Source organism: Pongo abelii, chromosome 22, assembly GCF_028885655.2.
Source record: "Pongo abelii isolate AG06213 chromosome 22, NHGRI_mPonAbe1-v2.0_pri, whole genome shotgun sequence".
Classification (NCBI taxonomy): Eukaryota; Metazoa; Chordata; class Mammalia; order Primates; family Hominidae; genus Pongo; species Pongo abelii.
The window spans coordinates 47,884,619-47,900,885 of record NC_072007.2 but is presented as its reverse complement, the minus strand read 5'-3'; the positions used below and the strand labels follow the sequence as shown (position 1 = coordinate 47,900,885).

General features: G+C 45.8%; 1 long non-coding RNA gene across 1 annotated transcript; it reads right to left on the bottom strand.

The window, feature by feature from the left end:
- Positions 1–2,477: 2,477 nt before the first annotated feature.
- LOC129052321 (uncharacterized) lies at positions 2,478–15,793 on the bottom strand. The gene is made up of 4 exons (XR_008517322.2): positions 14,952–15,793; positions 10,677–10,850; positions 9,605–9,724; positions 2,478–2,885 (listed from the first exon to the last, which is right to left on the bottom strand). It is a non-coding gene; the product is annotated as an uncharacterized LOC129052321 (long non-coding RNA).
- Positions 15,794–16,267: the final 474 nt, after the last annotated feature.

Genomic DNA, 16,267 nt, shown 5'->3' with positions numbered 1-16,267 from the left:
TGTCAGGTGAGCAAACTGGTCCCTTCCATTCCTGTGGTAAGTTGTCAAGCATGGGGTCGTAGATGGACAGAAAATCAAGTCTGCTACAGGCAAATAAAATTTGGGGGAATAAGGAGAAACTAACTGGAAATTTCACAGCTAGTGTTAGACTTGAACCTGGAGGAATCCCAAAATACAACATTGGACATCTCTGTCTGTCTTCCAACTCTCTCCCATAGAAATTTATTGAATAAATGGTGTCCAAGAAGTCAGGAGATGACACAGAAAAGCAGAGAGAAATGTTGTGGTGTCATGGTGCTTAGATTTCATAGCCTTGCTGGAGAGAGAGTGATTTCACACTCAAGATATTTGAAACCAGAGGTGTACTAAATCAACTGGAGTGGCAACCTCAACTCTAATTTAGCTCAACTGATTATTAGATTGAAGAGATCAGATCCTAATCCAAGATACCTGACACACAAAAGGGCAAACACTTCCTAGAAAAATTAGTACTTCTTTCAGTCTCCACTGCTATGGTATACATAAACTGCAGCATTCAATAAAAAACTACAAGCCAGTCGGGCATGGTGGCTCACGCCTGTAATCTCAGCACTTTGGAAGGCCAAGGCAGGGGGATCACAAGGTCAAGAGATCAAGACCATCCTGGCCATCACAGTGAAACCCTATCTCCATTAAAAACACAAAAATTAGCTGGGCATTGTGGGCCGCGCCTATAGTCCCAGCTACTCGGGAGGCTGAGGCAGGAGAATCACTTGAACCTGGCAGGCAGAGGTTGCAGTGAGCTGAGATTGCGCCACTGCACTCCAGCCTGGTGACAGTGAGACTCCCTCAAAAAAAAAAAAAAAAACTAAAAAAACTACAAGCCATGCATATAAACTGGGAAGTAGGACCCATAATCAAAAGAAAAAGCAGTCAATAGAAACAGGCCCACAGATGACCCAGAGCTCGCATTAGCAAATAAAGATTTTAAACTAATTAATATATATGGTGACATTTTTAGAGGGAAATATGGGCAAAATGGGTGAAAATATAAAGCATTTTAGCAAAGAAATGAAAACCCCAAAAAAGAACCAAATGGAAATTGTAGAACTAAAAAATACAATACCAAGGTAGAGAATTCAGTGAGTGGGCTTAATAGCAGAATGAACAAAATAAAGCTTTGGTAAACTTGAAATTCTCAGTAGAAATTCTCTAAATTGAAGCATAGAAATAAAAAAGTATTTTTTAAAAAGCAGAGTGTGAGAGAAATGTAAGGTAATATCAAATGGTCTAATACACATGTAATTGAAGTCCCAGAAGAAGAGAGACAAAATAGGTCAGAATAAATATTTGCAGTGATGCCAGCTGAAATATTTTCCCAAAACTGATGAATGACATCAATACACAGATTCAAGAATTAGACCACTGTCTCCACCCACTTCAGTTTCCCTCTATCACACTTCCCCTCATGACTGGTGGAACTGGAGTGGCTGCAGTGATTTTTGTGTTCTGGCTCAGGGGTGGGATTAAGTTTAGTTTGGGTTTAACAGGATAAATGTATGTGCTTCACAATTACTTCCACATGAACTTATCACTCACTAGTCTAGCATAAAAATGACCTCTAGGAATACTCTTCCTACACAATCTTCCAATTCACCCAGCTTGGTGACACAAATATCACAATATATGGGCATTGAGCATCTCATTTCTTTAACTCATAGGAAAAGTATCTTCCTACACAGGACCTAAAGTTTTAACTACCCTGATATTCTGCAATAGTTATATGTGGCAGGGGGGGCAGTTCAGGTTCACTGATGGAGTATTTTAAGCACACATATCAACTGGATTTTTCTTTGATGGGTCTAATTACAGAGATGTCCTTATAAACCTCTCCAACCTTTGAAACATGGTTATAATAGTATTATGAGGATTCTAGTATATGTTTTTACAGATTCAAGAGAGGGCCAGGTGTGGTGATGGGTGCCTGTAATCTCAGCATTTTTGGGGGCCAAGGTAGGAAGACCACTTGAAGCCAAGAGTTCAAGACCAGCCTGGGCAACATAGCAAGTGCCTATCTCTACCAAAAAAAAAAAAAAAATAGCCAGGTAGAGTGGCACATGCCTGTGATCTCACCTACTCAGGAGGCTGAGGAAAGGCAATCACTTGAGCCCAGGATTTCAAAGCTGCAGTAAAGTATGATTGCACCACTGCACTCCAGCCTGCATGACAGAGCGAGAGAGAAACCCAAACACAACAGGAATGCCAAAATTTTACTCAAAATGTTGATGAAGCTTGAATATGTTAATTTAACTGTGATTTGAAAAGATGTTTTGGAATGTTTCAATAAAACAAGGGAGAAATTATAGACTCTTTATGTAGACATGCACGAAAAGTACCTTTCTGACACTTTAAAATTTGTTAAAGGGTTAAAAGAAAAAATAGAATATTTTAAAAGCTAGAATGATGAATAATGAAACAACAGAAATTATTTCTATATTGAAAAAGGAACTTTAATAACAAAAAACTGTACACCAAAAGCAGTAAATCATTAATAGGAAGATAAATTTCTAATAGAAATAATAAATAGTTTCTTGAATGATTTGATATCCAATTAATAATAAGAAGTGGGCTAGGTGCAGTGGCTCACTCCTGTAATCCCAGCACTTTAGGAGGCCAAGGCAGGAGGATTGCTGAGCCCAGGAGTTTGAGACCAGCCTGGGCAACATAGGGAGACCCCTGTCCCTGCAAAAAATCAAAAAAGTAGCTGGGTGTGGTGGTACGTACCTGTAGTCCCAGCTACACGGGAGGCTGAGGTGGGAGGATTGCTTGAGCCTGGGTAGATGAAGCTACAGTGAGCCATGTTCACACCACTGTACTCCAGCCTGGGCAACAGCACAAGACCCTGTCTGAAAAAAAAAAAAAAAAAAAAGTGAATCATAGGAACACATTGAAATAAGATTCCAATTTCTTGCTTTTGTGGCACTGAATACTGACACTCATCATGAAAAACTCATAATATAGGCATTTGTAACCATCTGGATAATGAGGAAATGTTGGTTCAAAGACTACTTAAGCATAGTCAAGAAAACGTGAAATGCCTTGAACTCTTAAAGCCCATGTGTGAAAGAAACTTGATAGAGGTCTTCCCAATTTTAACAACAATTCTAAAACTTTGCATGACATCATTACCAATAATGAGCTGTGAGGCTAAAATAAATAAATAAATAATGCCTCACCTGTCGATAATCAATAAATGTTGATCTCAGATGCCAGAGGAAAGACCAGATTACCAATCCATTCTCTTTTTTAGAAAATTTTAAAAATTTCATCAAATGAAGAGGAGAACAAAGAATAGGTGCCCCCGCCCCCCCCAAAAAATATAGTTAGTTAATATGAATAAAATACTAGGTTACTTTTTTGGATCCTTTTATGTGTGTGTTATTAAATTTATAATTGATGGTGACTGGTGTCTCTTCTAAATAGATAGTCACTTTTATACCTAACTCCGTATTCATAATTTCCTATTACTAAAGTGGGCCCCCAGAATCATATGTTTTGGACCCCACAAACCTAAATACACCTGCCTACAAAGTCCTGGCCCTGTTTCAATGACATCAGTCACAGTTCCTGGTGATAGTGAGGTGGAGGTGGTGTGAAGACAGGCCCTCAAAGGTCTTCAAATAAACTAACAATGTCTCTTAATTTTTATTAGCTTTTTTTTAAATCTTATGCTTTGTCTTTTTTCTCTAAAAGTGTGGTTCAAAGGGAAGAATTTTTTCAAATTTCTCAAGTTTTTTGATCTGGTTTCACTGTTACTCATGAAAGCCAGAGGGCAGGGCTTTGGGCAAAATGGTGTCCAATAATCAGAAAAAAAATGTAAATACAAATGTAGGACCACAAGATTAAAACTAACGGGAATGGTATAAAATAATAGAGAAAATGTGAGTTGTGCTGTGTAGACGGGGATCAAAGGGTAACGGGGGGGCGGGGAGATGTCATGAGGCGGGGACACCTGGGGACGCCCAGCCCCTGGCAGAACCGCAGAGCTGTCATACCGCCATGCGGTCACTCCTGGATTTATTTTTAATAGTTTGCATGAATGAAGAAAACAGCAAAACCACCTGTTTTGACAGCTGGGCCCATGCACCAGAAGACTTCTTGCAGAGATAAGGAAACCTGGCCTGATCCTAGGAGACCGGAGGATGCCTGTGTCAGCCGTGGTGACGAGGCTTTACAGAGGGCAGACTCTGTGCCTTACGCTTTGCTAGGGGCTTGATCATATTTCGTCAAATGTAATCCTTCCACAAACTTCAGAGGCAGGCATCACTGTTATCCTCACACAAGGAAACAAAGGCCCTGAGAGATGCGGGTGGGAAATGCAAGAGCTGGCGACAATCTCCCACCCTGTGTTCTTTCTTCCCAGTGAAAGCACTGGGTGAAGCCTGGGGTGGCATCTACAGACATCTTCCATGTTCTTCCGGATGGATCCCACATTTCCTCAGGGGCTGATGAAAGCAGCTACGTGACCAAGAGACCAAAAGGAGTGGCCTGGAGAGTGGAAAGGTAATGCCACCAGAGTGAGAAGACAAGGATTCTAGGCTCCAATGGGCTTCTGGCCAGCTTGGGCCTAATTTTCACCCCCTAAATTTCTCTTTCCCTGTGAGCAAAACAAGAATGACAACAGGCTGCATCGATGTGGCCCAAATAATGAGCTGGGCCTGCTCTCAGTGCTTTCCAGACACTCTCTGACTCTCACCCCCAGAACCTCATCACTATCCCTACTGCAGACGGAGACACTGAGTGGACAGTTTCAGTCACTTGCCCCTGGTCAGAATTTGAGCCCAGAGAGGCCAGCTCCAGTCTGCACCCCTAGCCACTGAGCACTGAACACTGATCTGACATAGGCATCTGCAGGGGTCCTGCTGGGCCACCGAGGACCCTTAGCGCTCTGGTTCTCCAAGTGGGGTCCTTGAGCCAGCAGCACCCGGGAACTTGTTAGAAATGCAAATTCCCAGGCCTCATCACAGGCAACTAGATCAGGCACTTCGAGCACCTGGGGATGTGACCCAGCCATCTGTAATGAGTCCTCCAGAGAAATCTGAAGCTTGCTAAAGTTTGAGAACCACTGTTCCAAATGTTCTCTAAGGTTCTTTGCAGAGCTGAGCTAAGAAGGAGGCAGGGCCAGAAATGCAGGATATGACACAGGTGAGGCAAGAGGGACTCACTCAGGGCCATGGGGACGTGTTTCTTAGTAGACAGGCAGGTGTCTGTCCTGATGTGGCCATTCTTCTCCCAGGAAAGAGTCCAAGGGCATGCTCTAGACATGCAGGCTCTGTGAGGCCAGCCAGAGGCAGAACTGACCAAAACACAGTAACCACGGGTTTGAGGTGTAAGCAATGGGGGAAACACAGCAGATGTCACCCCTCTCGCAGCCCAGCCTCACCAGGGCTGCTTCCATGGCCCTTGACTCTTTCTACCCCAAGATCCCGGCTTCAGTTACATGAAAGAAAGGAACAGCCTTCCCAAGTGGGGGAAGTCCCACCAAGACCACTCAGAAGCAGAAAGTCACAGAGGTTCACCCACCAGTCAGAAGGGCCCTATGGAAAGACAGCACCCAAAACACATGCTCCCTGTGAGAAATGCACTCTACAGGGCCCATCCTGAAAGAAAATTTTTTTTTTAATTTTTTGTAGAGATGGGGTCTCTCTGTGTTGCCCAGGTTACTCTTGAACTCCTGGGCCCAAGCAATCCTCCTGCCTCAGCCTCCCAAAGTGCTGGGATTATAGGCATGAGCCAGGGCACCTGGCCAGAAAGTGAACTTTTTTAAAAAAAGAGAGAGAGAACGGAGCCAGGCTGCCCAGAGAAGGGGTATCCTGAGAAAGGGCCTAACCCCGCAGGCTTCCTGGGTAGGGAGGGGGACCCAGAGCTGTGGAGAGTTAATGAAAATTCCCCCTGAGAAGGGAATTTTGATGAGAGGAGACAGATGGGGGTTTCCATTGGATGCATCCTTCCCACTCTCCCTCCTGCGGGGCATTCTGACAAGCAGCATGGCCAAGCAGCCTCCCCAGCAGCAACCAGTTGGCCATCCTAGAGAAGCTGGGACCAGATCAGTAACTCATCCCCTTCCATGAGTTTCCTTCCTTCCCTCCTCAATCCCTTGAGCTCTTGCTCTGGCCTCTCTGGGATTTTCACATACACCCCAGTGAAGTGTTAGCTCCCTACATCTGTTCTTCAATTTATATATTTATTTATTTATTTTATTTATTTATTTTTGAGACAGAGTCGACTCACTCTGTCGCGAGGCTGGAGTGCAGTGACACGATCTTGGCTCACTGCAACCTCTGCCTCCTGGGTTCAAGCGATTCTCCTGCCTCAGCCTCCTGAGTAACTGGGAATGCAGGCACATGCCACCATGCCCAGCTAATTTTTGTATTTTTAGTAGAGACATCTCTACTAAAGACCCTACTACATGGGGTTTCATCATGTTGGCCAGGATGGTCTCGATCTTTTGACCTCATGATCCACCCACCTCGGCCTCCCAAAGTGCTGGAACTACAGGCGTGAGCCACTGCACCCAGCCTGTTCTTCAATTTTTAAAAGGTGCATCAAGAAACTGGAAAGTTTAGATATAAAGTGTGTTAAGAGAAATACTTCAGCTGAATTAAGTTTAAAGGAGTTTAATTGAGCAACGAATGATTTGCGAATCCAGCAGCCCCCAGAATCACAGCAGATTCATAAAGACTCCAAGGGTGCCTCGTAGTCAGAGCACATTTATAAACAAAAAGAGTAAAGCAATGTACAGAAATCAGAGGTGAGGTACAGAAACAGCTGGATTGGTTATGGCTCGGTGTTGGCCTTATTTGAACACAGTGTGAACACTCAGCAGTGTTTGAGTGGTTGAAGTACAGCTGCTGGGATTGGCCAAGACTCAGCTATTGTTACAGGTGCATACTCTGAAATTAGGGTCTCAATCTTGTCTACCTATTAAGTTAGTTTGCAGTTCATCCACAAGGACTAAAATACAGAAGTACGGAGTCCTTCTCAAGCCATATTTAGTTTGCTTTAACAAGTGTATAACATTTGAATAGAAAGTTCCGTCAAAACTTCACTCAGCCATGGAAAGTGTGATAATTATAGAATCAGACAGCAGTTTCTTCCTGTCCTAGAATGCCTGGATGTGAAGAAGGGCTTGGGAATTAAGTCCAGTGTTCTAAAAATGCAATAGTTACCACAGAGGGGCAAAGACCAAGAGGGGTCTGAAAGCGTGCAGGTAAGTTGAATTAAGACGGGATTTGGCGGGGCGTGGTGGCTCACGCCTGTAATCCCAGCACTTTAGGAGGCCGAGGCAGGCGGATCACGAGGTCAGGAGTTCAAGACCATCCTGACCAACATGGTGAAACCTCGTCTCTACTAAAAATACACACACACAAAAAAAAAATTAGCCGGGCCTGGTGGTGGGTGCCTGTAATCCCAGCTACTCGGGAGGCTGAAGCAGGAGAATCACTTGAACCCAAGGGGCAGAGGTTGCACTGAGCCAAGATCGTGCCATTGCACTCCAGACTGGGCAACAGAGCGAGACTCTGTCTAAAAAAACAAACAAACAAAAAAAAAAAAACGGGATCTAGTGAACAGTGAGCAAGGAGTTTTGCAAATCTGGATATAAGCAAAATAAATGCAAGTTTCAGGGGAATGGTGAAATTGGCTGTGGCTGAAAATGATGGGAAATTGTCTAAATCAACTTTTCAGAACTGTGGAAATTAACAGGCTTGCAACAGTTCCTGGAGATTTATTCAAGAAAAATGACTGAATCTCAGACAGAACTGTGAGCTGTGCAGCATTTTAACTTGCCCTGTTGCCATCTCCTTCTTCCCAGCTCCACGGTAGCTGTAAATGCAGAAAGCTGGCGGCCGCTGGACAGGGGAGCCAGGGAGTGAAACTCCCCGAAAGTCCTACTCTTAGAGATTGTTATTGTCTAACCTGTCTGGAAGTTCCCAGAAACTCCTCGTAGTCATCTGTGACAAAGAACATAGACTTTACACCCTTTATCCAGGGAAGTTATTTAATAAACAGCAGAAACAACAAAGCCTGGGGAGATGTGATTTCCAGAGTAACCACATTATGTTATGTCATATATCCAGTTTTCAACAGCAAAAACGAGGAGACATAAAAAGATACGCGACATATAGCCCACACATGGGGGGAAAAAAGACAGACAGAAACTGTCCCTGAGGAGGCCCACATGTTGAACTGACTATATAAAGATGTCAAGTCAGCTATTACAAATAACGTATGGTCAGTCCTCTTATCCACATTCCTGCATTGCAATTTTCAATCCACAATCGGTTGAATTCACAGATACGGAGGGTCAACTATCGGACTTTGAGCATCTACAGATTTTGGTATCCCCAGGGGTCCTGGAACCAATCCCCCGCAGATATCAAAGGACAACTCTACGTTCAAAGAATTAAAGAAAGCCCAGTCCAAAGAAATAAAGGAAAGTACGAGACCCATGTCTCACCAAATGCAGAACACAAATAAAGAGACAGAAATTAAGAAATTGTCAAAATATATATCTATAAATTCTGGAGCTGAAAAGTATAGTAACCAAAATGAAAAATTCACCAGTGGCTCAACAGCAGATTTGAAGGTAGGTCCGACACTGAGATTATCCAGGTTGAAGAAGGGAACCTGTCTTAGTCAGTTCCAGCTGCTATAACAGAATGCCACAGACAGGGTGGCTTCAACAATAACTCTGTATTTCTCACAGTTCTCGAGGCTCAAAGTCTGAGATCAGAGTGGCAGCATAGTCTTTTCTTAGCTTTGGTCCCAAGCTTGCAGACAGCTGCTTCCTTGACATATCCTCACATGACAGAGAGAGCTCTGTTCCCTTCATCTCCTCATAAAAGCACCAGTCCCTTTACCGGCTCCACCTCAAGATTCATTCAAACCCAATTACCTCCCAAAGACCATGCCTCCAAATGCCACCACATTAGGGATTGGGGTTTCAACATATGAATTTGGGGGTTGGGTCACAAACATTCAGTCCATAACAGAAAGGGAAAAAATGATTTTTTAAAATGATTTATTGGCCAGTGGCTCATACCCTTTAATCCCAGCACTTTAGGAGACCAAGGAGAGAGGATTGCTTGACTCCAAGAGTTTGAGACTAGCCTAGACAACAAAACAAGACCTCATCTCTACAAAAAATAAGAAATTAGCTGAGCATGGTGGTGTGCAACTGTGGTCCCAGCTACTCAGGAGGCTGAGGTGGGAGGATCACTTGATCCCAAGAGTTTAAGGCTGCAGTGAACCATGATTGCACCACTGCACTCCAGCCTGGGCAACAGAGCAAGACCCTGTCTCTAAATAAATAAATAAACAAACAAAGCCTCAGAGACCTGTGGGACACCATCAAGTGTCCCAAGACATTCACAACGGAAGTCCAAAAGGGTGTTTTCTGCCACAAGACCTTTGCACTAACTGCTCTGTCAGAGTCATTCCACCCTTATATATCAACAGGGTTCACTCTCTTTCCTCTCCCAGGTCTCTCTATTCAAATATCACCTCCTCACTGAGGCCTTCCCTGATCTCCCCATGTAAAAAGCAACTCCCTGCCTCCTCTTACCACAAGCACCTCCAATCTGCTGCACTGCTTTATTTTCCTGTGTAGCCGCCGTTCATCTGATATTCTGTGTCTCCATTTGCTTCTTTGGTTGTGGTCTTCTCCCACTCCTAGGGGTAGGTTCTAGGAAGGATAAGAGGTCACTGTGAGTCACTGTCACACCCTAGCTACCAGCACAGTCTTGGCATCCTACAGATGCTCAACAAATACTTTTTGAATGAATGAATTCAATCACCCATAAAAATGTCTAAAATGCGACCAGGCAGGGTGGCTCATGCCTGTAATCCCAGCACTTGGGGAGGCTGCGTCAGGCAGATCACTTGAGCCCAGAAGTTCAAGACCAGCCTGGGCAATATGGGGAAACCCTGTCTCTATAAAAAAAAAAAATACAAAAATAAGCTGGGTGTAGTGGTGTGGGCCTGTAGTCCCAGCTACTCGGGAGGCTGAGGTGGGAGGACTGCTTGAGGTCGGAGGTCAAGGCTATAGTGAGTTATGATTGTGCCACTGCACTCCAGCCTGGGTGACAGAATAAGACCTTATCTTACAAAAAAAAAAAAAAATCAAAATGCTTTCATCCAGTAAATTCACTCCTGGGGGATTAAGCAAATAATTCAAGAGAAGAGAAAAGTTATATGAATTCAAGTGTTCATAGACATAGAGTTGTGTTTGTCAAACTTCATTTTACCAAGGGCATAGGGAAGGCTCATCAGGAAAAATCAGCATAGGGAGTCAGGTTTTCAGGAAACGTTCCTGAGAAGACAGAGTTTGGAACAGAATCTTAGACGAAGTGGCAAATTTGGTTTAGCAGAAGAAAGACACAAGCCAAAGTCCCAGGAAGAAGAATAGGTCCTCACAAATGAAACCTGAAGGGCACCAGTCACCTGAATCTGCGGGACCCTCAGGGGGAGTACAGTTAGGGGCCCAGAGCAAAGCTGGTGATGAAGTGAGAGGCGCGGTCAAGAAACCCACCTGAAATTCGGTATAAACACAACTGAGCTCTTCTCAGTAAACACTGGAGAACTTCAAAATACTGGAAAGGTAATGTTGGCATCTTACAGAAACTGTTTTAAAATACCTGCAAATGTGCAAAATATCTGAGATTTGCTCTTCCAGATCAGGAAAGTTATTCTTCAGCTCCTGGCAGATCCTGTCAAACAGATGCCCACGGAGTCTCTAACACAGAACCAGCTCAGATCGGCAAGGGCAGGACCTCTCTGTCTGGCGAACACTTCCACGCCTATTAAGGATCCTGTATCAGATCATTCGGGAACTGTCAGTGTGTTTGCAACTCTGTCAGAAAAGATTTGAGAGTAATTTCAACAGGAAGAATGAGAAGTAATTCTTCCACATGTGAAAAGTCCTCAGACAGGAAAACTCTCCAGGCAAAAATATTTGAGAACATGACAATAATGACAATGACAATGACAACAGTCTTGGGGCATAAATGAATCAAAGGACATTTATGGGGTTTCTCTCTTAAGCGATGGGCAAGTTATTTAGGCACACGTAATCTGAGTGACAGTTATGGGAAATTGTAAGCACTAACTTGCTTCTTTGGCAAACCTTTATGGAGACCTGTATCACATCAGGCACAGCTTTGGTCCCAAGGCTGTGTGGTCCTGGTGTCTCACCACACCCTCGAGGCCCTGCTGGGAGGCACGAGGTGTGACAGTCGGTTCTAAAATATCTTCTTCTCCTTCCCAGACCTCAAAAGCACTCCTTTTCCCCCTTCCCCACCACTAAACTTGTGGCAAAGTCTCTTCAACAGGTTCAGACTCACACAAGGCTGGACGAAGGGTGGTCTTCAACCAGTTTCTTGAAGCAAGGACATGCGAAGAGTACAGCTATCTGCTCAGAATGGGCATGGGGAGGAGATGGAAAAAAGAGAACAAAACACTAATAAACTAGCCTGTCTCATTAGTATCACGGGAAACTACAAGCCATTAGCAGTGTCTGAACAGCAGAAAACAAAATGATCAAAAAGAATGCTGTCATCGGCTGAGCACGGTGGCTCACACCTGTAATCCTAGCACTTTGGGAAGCCAAGGTGGGTGGATTGCCTGAGCTCAGGAGTTCAAGACCAGCCTGGGCAACAAGGTGAAACCCCATCTCTATTAAAATACAAAAAATTAGCTGGGAGTGGCAGCGTACACCTATAATCCCAGCTACTCAGGAGGCTGAGGCGGGAGAATCACTTGAACCTGGGAGGTGGGGGTTGCAGTGAGCCAAGGTCATACCACTGCCCTCCAGCCTGGGTGACAGAGCAAGACTTTGTCTCAAAAAAAAAAAAATGCTGTCATCAAATTATGCTTCTGGCCTTGATGGAGAACCAGAGGAGCCCTTCTGCTGCAAAAAAAAAAAAAAAAAAAAATTAAAAAAAATTACTAGACGAAATACATGAAAAGCCTGTTTTCATACAATTGGATGTGAGCAGGAGCTTCAGAGTGTAAACTAAAAATAAAATCCTAAGTGATCCCCACAAATTAAATGAGCTCTCTCTTGGCCAAAGGGACCCCTGAAAAACCTTAAAAATTGAGTTCCCAGCCATGACAGGATGGGCGGACAGACATGCCTCGTTAACGCCTTCCATTTTGTGGTTTAGACACAGCTGATGAGCATTAACGCTAAAATAGAGATCATAAGACAACAGATTCTGTGACAATAAGATATCAAACTATAAATAAGACCTACGGCCACACCAGGTGTCAGGCTCACAACTATGCCAAATGTCATGCTTGGGGTCAGGTTCCAGCCCATGCTGAGGTCCAAAGGGAGTGGGTAGATGAGCAGAAAGAACAGTCATGGGGCTGTAGGCAGGTGAATATGGTTTTATTCAGCAGCAGCTTTCATCAACAGCTTTCTCACACTGTCCGCCCTGTCTCGGCTGCTTAGTCTGGTAGCTCCCACACACACAGCTGCGCAGCCAGCTCTCCCTTGCCTTCAAGGTTGGCAGCTTAACTCTCTAGGCACCAGTGAGCCAAGCTGTGTCCTGGCTCCCCTCTGTCCATCTGCAAAGATGGACAGCTCTGGCTCTCTCTCTTTCTCTGGGTGCCAGCACCTGTACAGTGTCGGCAGGGCAATTATACCTTTTACAGACAATAGTGGCTTAATGCCAAGGGATGGGCTTCCCATGTTATGGCTCCATGGATGTGATAACAAGTGGAGTTATACGCCTGCGCTCTAAACTCGCTGAGTCACGCAGGATGAAAACATCCCACCTTGGCCTATGCTTGATCAAAGCACAGCCATGTTCCTTACACCAAGCAAGGGTCGAATCACTCACCTCTATGCTTAAAGAATAAATTCTGTTCTAACAGCCACAGAATTTTTCTTTTTCTCTACCATCTAAATAAGCACTGGTCTCAGGATAAGCAATATTAAAACAACTTGCAGCGCACGCAGATAAGGCACAGACTAACTGCCCAGCCACAACTACACCTTTGATTGTACAAGACACTGATGTCAGTAACTTTCTCTAGATGAGACACCACCAATTCAATCACGAACTAGTCCTAGCCAGTTTACAGAGGGTGCATACTTGAATGCTTTTGTGTCCTAAAAAGAACTTTTGACCTATAGGGGCTAATTGTAATACATTCAAATGTTATTTTCCACCCCAATGAACATGGGTTGTATGTTACATGCATGTTTGTTCACTATGCATGTGTCAGGACTCCCTTCATGAATATTCACATCTCCTCTGATAACCTGTTGAATATGTACATTTGGTCAACATGTTCAACTTAAATTTCTGACTTACCCCTTTTTCCCCCAGAGGGCCTGTCTCTGGTCTTTGATGGAGGCTCTTCCCAGCCTACAGGATAGCCACCCTGCAGGCTATAACCCCTTATGAGAAATAAAGTCTCCTCTGCAGGCATGGGGGCTTATGCCTGTAATTCTAGCACTTATGGAGGACGAAACAGGAGGACTGCTTGAGGCCAAGAGTTCAAGACCAACCTAGCCAACATAGGAAGACCCTGTTGAGGCAGGAGAATGGGATCTAGAAGCAGGGAACCTACGGCCAATTCATGTTGACTTCCTAGAACGAAACCAAAAGGAAAACCCCAACTTTCCACAACAAAGTAACAAAAGGACCAGAGGCAAACCCTCGGCGCCTTCCCATTTTCTACAACCAGTCAGACTGATTGCAGGCTCTTTGTTTACATAGAAGTGTAACTTTGTAACTTCACTTTAGCCGCTGACTGGTTGCTTTCCACAACCAATCAGATGTTTGCATAGTGTGTAACCTTTGTAACTTCACTTTGTAGTTACAGTAGATTGCAGGCCACTACTTCATTTGCATGGGTGTACAGCAAGTGGCCAATGGGAAACCTCTAGAGGGCATTTAAACCCCAGAAAATTCTGTAACCAGGCTCTTGAGTCCCTATGCTCGGGTCTGATCCCATCTTGTGGAGTGTACTTTCGTTTTCAATAAATCTCTGCTTTTGTTGCTTCGTTCTTTCCTTGCTGTGTTTGTGGGTTTTGCCCAATTCTTTGTACAAGATGCCAAGAACCTGGACACCCTCCACCGGTAACACTGTCTCTATTTGAAAAAAAAAAAAAAAAGTGAAACTCTGTCTCTACTAAAATACAAAAATTAGCCAGGCATGGTGGCGGGCCCCTATAATCCTAGCTACTCGGGAGGCTGAGGCACGAGAATCGCTTGAACCCGGGAGGCAGAGGTTGCAGTGGGCCAAGATCGTGCCACTGCACTCCAGCCTGGGCGACAGAGCAAGACATTGTCAAAAAAAAAAAAAAAAAAAAAAGAAGGAAGGAAGGAAAGAAAGTCTCCTCGTCCAAACTGATAGGTTGTGTGATTTTTAAGTTAACAAGAGACAACCTGGTCTTCAAAGCCTGACTGCCTGCAAGAATATTGGGATGCGGGGAGGACGCTGCAGACACGGACGGTCACATGGCCGCTGATACTGACTCACTCAGGGCAGACAGATATGGCAGGGAAAAACAAGTATTCATCCTGGGAAATGCTGAGCTTCAGGTGCCCAAAGGACAACCAGGTGATGCCAAGCAGTGGCTGGGGATGTAAAAGTAAGGCACAAGAAGGAAGAACACCACGCCTGGGTTTGGAAGTGCACTGGAATAAGCCTGTTCTGTAGCGTCTTCGTGCATACTTTCCCTCTTCTCCACATTTATCTAGTCTCCCTTGCCTAAAAAACCATTTCAAATGGAGCCATTAGGAGCCAGCTCCTGGACTCCCGCAAGCAAAGTAAATAGCTTTGGCACCCAGCATCTGACTGTGCTAATTGAGGTCGAGTGGAAAGGCTGGGCTGGGAAAAAGTCTGAACTCCTGGGTCAGAATGACCTGGATTCAAATTTCAACTCTGCCACCTACCAGCTATGCTTCCCCGAGTCATTCACAGCCTCCTGAGCTTCAGAATCCTCTCGAGTGAAACAGAGATAAAACTCATCTTATAGGGTAATGAATTTCACAAACCAGTTCCTAACTGGAGGCACTCGGTGGTGGCAGCTGCGGCGTTTGCACTGTAATTGTTGATGGGCTCCCTTTCTCTCTCTCCCCCTCCTAGACTCAGCCCCACTGAGCAGCCCCGGCTTCCACAGGCCCCCATGAGTCACACTGGTGCCTGGTGCTGCAGAGCTGGAGGAGGCTGTGGGGAAGGGAGCTCAGCTGGCCACCCCAGCAGGGCTCATGGAAATCCTGAGCATGACTCAGCTGTGACGATCTGAATTCACATTTGTGATTTGTCAGACACACAGGAACGAGGCCAGCATCAGCCTGCCACCTTCTGCCAGGAAGAAGATAACCAATGCTAGCAACTGTGAGTCACCACAGAGGTTTCGCTGCAGATCCACCTCGGGGATGCACGGGGGTGAGGGGCTGTCCTGAGGTCCAGTAGACGTTCCCCGGGAAGACAGGCGTGAAAAGCAAGTTGGGAATGGGCTTAGATGTCGTGGAGAGGGGACATGGCCTCTGCAAGGATCTTCCCAGAAGAGTGCCCTCCAGGCACCACGACGTCACGGGCAGTAAGGACGTGCGCCCTCGGGGCAAGCCTGCTTTCCTCCGGAGCAACTCCGGAGCTTTAGGCATTCGCTGGAGGGCCTCATGAGGGACGGCTGCCCTGCAAGTTGCTGGGGACCAAAGGACGCAGGGCGCGAAGCTCAGCAAGCAAAGGTGACAAGCCCTCCCAAGAGCCGGTAGCAAATACCCGAAAAGCGACCCTGGGCCCACGCCTGCGCGCTCGGAAGACGCCATGGCAACCGCAGCAGCACCGCCCCCCGGAGCCCGGGGCTGGCGCTTAGGGCGTGGCCAGGGAGCTCCCAGCCAATCGACGCCGCGGACGCACGGTCACGTGGTCGCTGCGGATGCGGATGGTCACGTGGCCGACGAGCCAGCTGTGTTCTTTCGCCTTGGGCCTCTCGGAAGCGTCCGCAGGCCCCTAGAACCCTAGCGGCGGGGTCTTCTCGCGGGAGTGGCCTGCGCCGGCGGTTCGCGGCCCCCGCCGCTGACAGCTTGCAAGCGTCCGGCTTGGTCCCGCCGCAGCCCCGAGATGGGGCTGCGTTCAGAGGCATGCGTGGGGGCTTCCGAGCCTGCGATTCCCGGCTTTTGAGCATCTTTGTCTCCACTCTCCACGTCGTCCTCTCAGGAAAACTTGAGGCCCGAGAGAACGTTCCAGCAGGAAATCTGCGGAA